Source organism: Sitophilus oryzae, unplaced genomic scaffold (genome assembly GCF_002938485.1).
Source record: "Sitophilus oryzae breed Bouriz unplaced genomic scaffold, Soryzae_2.0 scaffold_1436_pilon_pilon, whole genome shotgun sequence".
Classification (NCBI taxonomy): Eukaryota; Metazoa; Arthropoda; class Insecta; order Coleoptera; family Curculionidae; genus Sitophilus; species Sitophilus oryzae.
Genome location: NW_022146100.1, coordinates 2439828 through 2449198, shown reverse-complemented (window position 1 = coordinate 2449198; position 9371 = coordinate 2439828). Strand labels below are relative to the sequence as shown.

The window sequence follows — 9371 nt, the reverse complement described above, 5'->3', positions numbered from 1 at the left end:
ACAGTTCAAAAGTTCAGCAAAAATCCTACACCCGTTTTTCAAAAGAAACATATAACCACGCACTATGTCATTCCAGCAAGCGAATACGACACAGCATAGGTTTCTGGACTAAACGACTGGTGTATTTACACCACTCAATAGGCGTGTGGGGTTTGCCGAGCGGTTTCCGATGCAGTCGCTTTCTTTCGCATCTGTTATAGGTAATTTGTGACGGCGGTCTGTTCAACATAAAAAGACTCAGGGCAAAAACACGTACAAAATTCATCACAGAACTTCAATACGCTGATGACGGTGCTCTAGTTGCAAATACGTTACAGCAATTGCAAGAAATGTTGAACACATATACATGGGCATACGAGGCCTTGGGACTTAAGCTGAACATCGATAAAACTAAAATCATGTGCACTCCCCCGGAAGATCACAACAATGCTATAAAAATCGGAGATGAGCTGTTGGAATATGTCGGAATTCAATTACCTCGGCAGTTTGATTTCGGAAAAGACCAATATCGACTCTGAAATTCAGCACAGGATTAGCAGCGCCTCAAGAACATTCTGGAAATTAAAAGACAGGGATTTCTACAATCATGACTTGAGCACAAAAACGAAACTTGCGGTGCACCGAGCGATAATAATTCCCACCATGTTATATGGAAGCGAAACCTGGGTGCCATACCGCCGACACATGAACGCATTAAACAAGTTGCAACAGGGACATCTTAGACAACTCTTAAGAATAAAATGGTACCATCATGTCTCAAACGTATCGGTCCTTGAAAAAGCTACCTGCGAGAGTATTGAAGTCATGATTACAAAGTCCCGCTTAAGATGGGCTGGTCACGTATGCAGAATGCAAGAAAACCGCCTACCAAAATCTCTGCTTTACGGTGAGCTTGTAGACGGTAAGAGGAGGCCGGGTGGACAACTCAAAAGGTTCAAGGATATTTTCCACGAAAACTTAAAGGGAATTGACAAGCAGAATGAGTGGGAAGAGGCAGCTCATAATAGAACGGAATGGAGAAGAATTGTAAAGTCAGTTAACGCGAAGTAGCTAAAAGCAAAAACAAAATGTGGGAAACCAAATGTGAGAGAGTGGAAAGATATATGGGAGGTACAAGAGTGTCAGAAGCGTGGAAGACAATAAGGAACCTTAGAAGAGACGAAAAGCAAAACAGTAAACTAGAACTTATAAGCATGGAAAAGTGGGAAGACCATTACAAACAGTTACTGACAGAAAACAGGACAGAATTCAAACTAGAAGTGCCAGATTTGAAAAACGCAAAAGATATAGATGTAAATGAAATAAGTGTAAACGAGATAAAGAAAGCATTGAAGAACTCAAAAAATGGAAAAGCTGCGGGGCCGGGAAACATTTTCATTGAGCTAATAAAGCAGGGACCCGATATATTATTGGAAATTCTAGCTGATATCTTCAACAGATGCCTGATAAAAAACGAAAACATTCCTGAAGACTGGAACCTGGCGTACATCAGGTCTATCTTTAAGAAAGGAGACAAAAAAAGATGTAGCAACTACAGAGGCATTAGTTTGACAAGCTCAATGGGAAGGTTGTATGGCAGGATATTAAAAGAGAGAGAGTAGAAGAGAGCTTTGAAGAAATAGAAGAACAAGGTGGTTTCCGCGCTGGGCGTTCTTGTACAGACAACATATTTGTGTTACAACAAATAATTGAAAAAAGGAGAGCTCGAAATTTGGACACGCATCTGGTATTTATAGATTTAGAGAAAGCCTATGACACGGTGCCTTTGAAGAAATTATTTGAAATCTTGGTTGAGGCAAATGTGAGTAAAACATATATCAATGCAATCTGGAATATGTACAAAAATCCAAAAAGTATGATCAGACAGGGGAAGTTCCTATCGGAATCCTTCCTGACATCTAAAGGACTTAGACAGGGGTGCAGTTTATCACCTACCTTATTTAAAATATATATCCAGGAGGCATTGAAAAACTGGAGAAGGAAGAGTAGAGCTATGGGAATAGAGATTGACAACCACTGTCTATCGACCTTGTTCTTTGCAGACGACCAAGTTATTGTTGCAGGTTGTGAGGAGGATGCCGACTATATGTTGAGGAAACTTGATGAAGAATACGACAGATGGGGACTCAATATCAACCTCACAAAAACCGAATACCTGAAAGTAGGAGAAGAACAAACTGAAGATCCTAAACTACACATACATGAAATTAAAAGATGTAGCGAATATAAATATTTAGGAAGTATTATATCTGAAGAAGAGAACTCCAAGAAAGATATACATAGTAGAGTTCACAAGGTAAGAAAGTAATCGGTCTTTTAAACCCTCTCCTGTGGTCAAATAAAACATCCATCCAAACAAAGATAAGGATTTACAAAGCAATCGTAGATCCAATTTTAACATACGGTGCCGAATGCTGGCAATTTACAGCAAAAGAAAGAAGGATGGTCGAGTCAGTGGAGATGGACTTTCTCAGAAGAGCATGTCGAATATCGAGGATGGAGCACATTAGAAATGAGGAGATTAGGCAAAGAACAAGGCGAATATATACCAGCACCGACAACATCGAATCGAGACAGCTACTATGGTAAAAAGAATGGGAGGGGAAAGATGGCCAAAAAGGGCAATGGAGTATCGTCCCCAAAGCAGAAGGAAAAGAGAAAGACCTACAACTACGTGGTTAGATGGAGTAGACCAGTACATGAGAGACAGAGCTATTAACCAGGAAGAATGGCAAAATCGAGCAGTATGGAGGTCGAAATGCGGGATGCGGCAGAAGCTGTAGGACCCCAGCTTTATATATATAGTTAAAAAAAGACAAAACAGAGCAAAAGAGTCAACAGAGCAATGAGATTTTTGAATGTCCGGAGTGCGGTAGACAGATAACATCACGCATCGGGCTTTTCAGTCACAGAAAAGCTCATGAAAGAAAACGCCTTGCGTGACCATCTTCTGATGCGTGTCAAATACTCGTCAGCGAGTAATGGCGGTATGTATATGTAGATTGAACGTTTTCACTGATTATCTGCCGGAGTTTAAATAATTCGGATATTCAAACAACTTGATTAACAGGATCACCTTCGGGATATACACAAATATCGTTAATAAGACAAAAGAACAAAAAATAAGAGCCTTTATAACAACACCATATACCGGGCGTTTTTCAAAAGTAGCTTACCCCAATAATTTGTTTTAGTCATAGAGAACATTGTAAAAAACTCACCCTGTATGTAATTATTGTTTCTAAGACACTCCGTAGAGCAATATATGTAAAACTCTTTTAAATAAAAACGTAAACGCGTATTTTAAAATGAAATTTTTCGGGAAAAGCTGGAATATTAGTTTTTATTTCTTTCCCAATTTTCTTACGATATAATACAGGAAGCAGTAAACATTACAATAAAATTGTCTACATATTGAATTCTTCTCTTTGTCAAATACCAAACCGACTTCAGAGCAAATGAACATAGAATTTGATGGCACAAATGTCGAAAATAAAGTTTATTTTTTATTTTTATTCGAGTTCGGTATTAAAATAGTAGCATTGGCGTAACAAATAGTGTCATATTTGACAGAATACTTTCGAAACTATAAAGACTAATATAACTAAAGAAGTTTATGGTTTTCAAGTTGCATTCTAGAATTAATAGTAATAGTACCTTAATTAATAATTAAGGTACGCGTACACTGACCAGAGCCGCACGCACCGCACGAATCGCACTTTTTTTCTTTGAGTCGTACCGAATGCGCCTCACGCGCCGCACTATTCGCTATTTTGTTTCTTTTTTCCCCTTCGCCCCCTTTAAACATCACTCCCTCGCTCCTGCCACGTCTACCTGGACCCGCTGGACGCATCTCCTCAAGTAGAGGCCGGTCTGTTTCTTTTTTTTTTTCATTACCCCTGCTCTTCGCTGTATTTTGCCTCTAGTATATTTTGGGCCAGTTTTGAGATGGCTTCAAAGTTTTCTCTTCTTTCTGTTACCGATTTTAAGAAGGTATCTGCGGAGATGTTGCCACCAATCGTCATGCGTGCCTCACATCTTTCCTGTTCCCATCTTGGACAAGCAAACATTGTGTGTTCTGGAGTATCATTGGGTTCAGCACAGTATCGGCATTCCGCGTCTTCCCTCTTTCCAATTTTACACAGGTAACTGCCAAAATTTCCGTGACCACTCAATAAAAAACTCTTTTTTCCCCTACTACACCCGTATTAGCCAATCGAATTTCTCATCAGTCGCTTCCGGAGTCCTGTTTGCGGTGATAGGCGTGTTTTTTTTAATATTTCTCGACAATATATGACAAAGAACAAGAAATAATTATGAGCTCCTTGCTAATAGAAGAAGAAATCAGTTGCTAATAGAAGAAGAAGAATCGAAAGTTATAGGTTCACAATATTTGCAAAAATCCACATTATTTTGCATATTTAATTGAGGATGAACTAAACATTTTTCAATATGAGCCATGAAAAATTTGCGAACTTCACCGGAACGTTTCCGATGGGCCACCCTGTATATTTAAAAAATGTACCTACATAGTAAACTGACATTTTCTAAAGTACCTTACGTTGTTTCTTCACGCACAATCGCCGATTTAAAATTTTGCAACTACGCCATACATTTTCATATGAATAGTTCATCGATCAATGTCCCAGGAGTCGTCCATTCTCCGCGATTTTTCAAAACTACGAAGGATTTTCTTGTTCGTTGCGCCATTCCAACTTTCTGTAAGGCTGAGTTTCCTTTAAAAGATGGCCTCTGGAAATAGTAGTTTTTCTTATTTCTTTAACTTCGTTTGTTGTTACTATTCTTGTAGGAAACAAGTTGAAAAGAAGTGTAAATTGTTGCGATTTTTGCAGAATTTAAATAAAACTGAGAAGGTCGGGTATTTATGAAATTTATGAAAGATTGTAATCAGAAATATGTTGGGCAAACTAGAAGATCAATATTAACTAGATTTAAAGAACATTTAGCTCAGATAAGATATGGTAGACCGGATAAATCTTGCGTTGCCGAACATATTGTTGATAAAGAACATTGTATAGCTCTTAAAAAGTTAAAATTAATTAAACCAGTCTCAAATTACAGACATTAGATGCATATGAATGAAAGCATCAGAATTAATAAATGTAAAGATAGCATGAACAGAGACAACGATCCAATTCCTTCAAGTTCTTTGTTCCTACTACTCTAGTGGCGGAAATCTAACTGTTACGCTCAGTGGGCTCTGACTCGGTTGGCTAGATTTTGCCACGCCCACTCGGTGCCCACTGAGCGAGTATATAAACGCTCAACTTGTAGATTGTACTTTAGTTTATAATCATCTGCTGATGATGCTAACATGGTTAGCGAAACGCGCGTCCAGTGTAAAAGTAAAAGTGTTTTGGTGTATTGTGGTGATTTAGTGTTTTTATTTTGCTGTGTAACACCATAGGTCCCAACCCTCAATGTAATTTTCCATAAGTACTCGAAGAATTAAGTTAACATGTTACATGGAAGTAAGATTTTTTCCATGAAATAATATCAATATGTTTTTGAATTAAAACTGGAGTGGCAATATGGATTTTAAATTACACTAAGACAAACAAAATTTATTATTAATAAAGTTCTATAATATTTCAAAAACAAGCTGGTCCTAAGTTAAAAATATTATGGCGTTGCATTATATCAATTCCAGAAGTTCGCAAGGTATTGTTTTCTTTACATGTTTATACATTTTACCAAAAGAAACTTTCTTATCGTAAAGCTATTTTTGCTGGAGTTTGAAAAGAAAAAGCGTGTTTCTCGTCTAATTCAATAAACAGTGCACAAAAGAACTTTTTCCGACACTAAAAGTTAAAATGGCCGGATATTTGTCTCTGGACTAAAAGTTTTTACAATTCTCCAACGTATCCAAACAAAACTAAAATATAAAACGAAAAAAGAAATATATTAAATTTATTACAGTATCTAACAGTATTAAAGAATAACTGCAGACATTTTTTAGTATAGTATTACCGGGTATAATAAAAAATATAATCAATGAATCATTTCAACTATTGTTTTCCAGAAACATTTATGTAAAACTTATTATATTCTGTAAAACTTGGAAAATAAGTTGGTTATAATAATGGTTTTATAATTCGGAAACTCTCTATTTATTTATCTAGCAATGCTAGAACACTCTATTAATTTGAAAGTCGATTAGAGAAAACAGTATGATTCATTGGCAAGCGATGTAAATATTTGTGAGCAGGTAAAAATGTGATGTAAGAGGAGGCTTTGCTTGCCGACGCGCGGCAGGTCAGTCGGTAGGAGACGGGACAGCCAGCTGTGTAGTAGTGTTGTGTTGTGTTTTGTCTATGGAGTGTAGAGGTAAGGAGAAATAACTCTTATGGGACTTTTATTGAAAAAGTGGTCACAAAATGGGAAGAATAAGGGTTCGCCAAATGACCACAGTGGCGCTAAAAACGCATAAATCTAAAAAATGAAAAGTAACCATAGATAAGAGAATAAAAATAAATATAACCAAACATTACCCAAAAAAAGTTTTTTTTATTTTTTAGAATATAAAATAATTATTGTTTATCAATATTTTGTGCTTTATTTATTATTTAACAATGGTTAAAGTGTGTGTGGTGCGAAGTTGATTGAATAGCTGATGGAAAAATAAAGAGCAAAGGCAAAGCCTGTAAAATACATAATATAATTCAGTATTGTATTATTTGTATTATATGTAAAAATTAGAGTCAATCAAAAGTGTAGTAAACATTTTTCGTAAGATTATTACAGATGATGTACATACAAAGTAGGAAATAAGTAAAGTTGTAGGTACTTTCAAGAAATATAGTTAACTGTAAGTGCTGTATTTTAATAATGTGTCAAAAATCAAAATCATCAGGATAATATTAGGTATTGATTTTCAAACAAGAATTAGATTACAGCGATTGTCAAAAGCATTTAGATATTGCTTTGAAATCTACAGATAAGGTATGGCAGTTTCGTTTTAAAGAACAAGATGTTAAAGTTTATGATAAAATTGTCATCAGAAATACTGTCCACTTGCAGTATTTACATAGGAAAATGTTGGAGGATGAAGCTCTACCTACTGCCTCAGGTTAATTTAAATTCTGAGTTGCAACAACAGCAACAAGCAAGAAGGGCACCATTAAATGAATATTATACACATAAGTATTATTATACAAAGAAAGAGTAATGTTATACACATAAATATTAACATTTTGTAGAGCAACAACAGAATAAAAAACCAAAATATGAACACCAGCAACTAAAACAGGAACCATTAAATGAATATTATACCCGTAAGTACAATTTGATTGAATAAAATTTACGACAGCGTCAGCGATGCCTATGAAATGAAGATTGCTGTCATTTTATATGTAAAATGATATGGAGAATGTCATCGAGATGTCATTCCAAGCCAACTGGACGCCGTGTTTTTTCGATCATACAGTATTATTATACACATAAATAGTAATATTATACACATAAACATCCCTTGATAGAGATCAACATTTTGTAGAGCAATAACAGCATCAAATAATGGAAATAATGGACCTTATTGCACAAATCAAAAACAAAATTTCAGCATTACTACTTTATTGGTTATATCAATAAAAGAAATTGAGTTTATCAGTCTAGATCCTACAAGCAAGCAGATCTATCACATAATTTTAAATAAAGATTTATCTATCATAGTATGTATAAACACTTTGCATCTTTTATTCAATGTTGTAATGAATTAACAAATTCCAGGTAATTTATTCTAATAACGAAAAAAAAACTTTGGATCAAAAAATATTTTCTTCTGATGAGGTTTATGAATATTAAAGTCTGTTGAAGTTTGGCCATTATGTGTTGGTATACAATTTATTTATGATGTTACAGTAGTTAAACCATCCGAGTACGAAACATGTTTAATATCCACTATTCTTAATGAATGGAAACTACCAACTTGAGAGGAAGCTAAGAGAAAGGTTCTATTGTCCACCCAATACAAGGAAAAGGGATATACATGAGGATCTGGAAGGGCTATAACATTACGTCTCAAGCCATGGGACAATAGGAAACGGAATTCAAAGGAAAATATTACAATACGTGGGATGCAAATTATAGTGCAAAGAATTGAGAAAAAGAATTATTAAAAGTAGTTATTGTTACGATAGTTAAACCATCCGACTACCAAATATATTTAAAATCCACTATTCTGAATGAATAGCAACTACCAACTTGGGAGGAAGCTGCGAGAACGATTCTATTGGGTGAACTACAAGGAAGACATGAGGATCTGGAAGGGCTATAAAATTATATTATTCCACGTCCCAAGCCATGCAAGCCATGTTGGAATAGCTGGGAGTGAAAAAGAAGATAATACTGCACACGATTCTTGTCTAGAAGTAGTTGATATTAAGGTAGTTAAGCCATCCGACTATCGAACATTTAAAATCCACTATTCTGAATGAATGGCAACTACGATGGCAAAACGTAAATAAATACTTGTACAGTATAAAATTACATTATATTGGCTTAATTTTTATACTAAATAAAATGTGTTACGTTATTTTTGACCTGCATTATATTTATTTAAATCCCATATCATCAATTAAACTTTAAATAAAGTTTTCCCAATTATAATTAACATTAATTTTAAACTAAAGCTTTTTTTCATCTTGAATGAGATTTACGAAATAACTTATGAGAAAAAATAAAAAAGAGGCTCAGTCTATTGCTTCTGAATAATCGATAATAAAACCACATGTTGACTTACTTTTATACTAAATAAATGTAGGTATGAAGTTATTTTAAAGCTGCATTATATTTATTTTAAACCCATCACCAATCATTACTTTAAATCATTTTTTTCTTAATTATAATTAACTTTAATTTTAAGCTAAAACGATCAGAATAATGTTTTCGTCGTCTTGAATGACATTTGCGAAATAACTTATGAGAGCAATAAAAAAAGAGCCTAGTCTATTGCTGCTGAATAAAAATCTGTAATTTATTTCATGTGACATGAAAATAAATTTGTATTTTTTTGAAACCCGTGGCTTCACGTATATGATTCACGTCAAATATTTATGTCTTTTGAATCAGCTGTTCTAAAAATGTTCGGCGCATGTCTTAAATTTTAGGTTTTTGCTACAGCAGCGCCATCCTAATTCTTCCCTTTTTTTGACCATTTTTTAATGCACGGAGTTGTTTCTCCTTACCTCTACACTCCATAGTTTTGTCACAGAGCTGACGTTTGGAGGTTGCGAGTCTTATGACTAAGGTTAGATTAGGTTAGGTATAAAGGATTAGGATATACTATACTATAGTATATATTGACTATTAGGATACGAGTCTTATTGACTATTAGGATACGAGTGTTATTG

General features: G+C 34.9%; 1 long non-coding RNA gene across 1 annotated transcript; it reads left to right on the top strand.

The window, feature by feature from the left end:
• The first annotated feature begins 6787 nt into the window (after positions 1-6787).
• On the top strand, positions 6788-7973 carry LOC115876438. Its single transcript, XR_004049148.1, has 3 exons — positions 6788-7295; positions 7517-7691; positions 7750-7973. It is a non-coding gene; the product is annotated as an uncharacterized LOC115876438 (long non-coding RNA).
• Positions 7974-9371: the final 1398 nt, after the last annotated feature.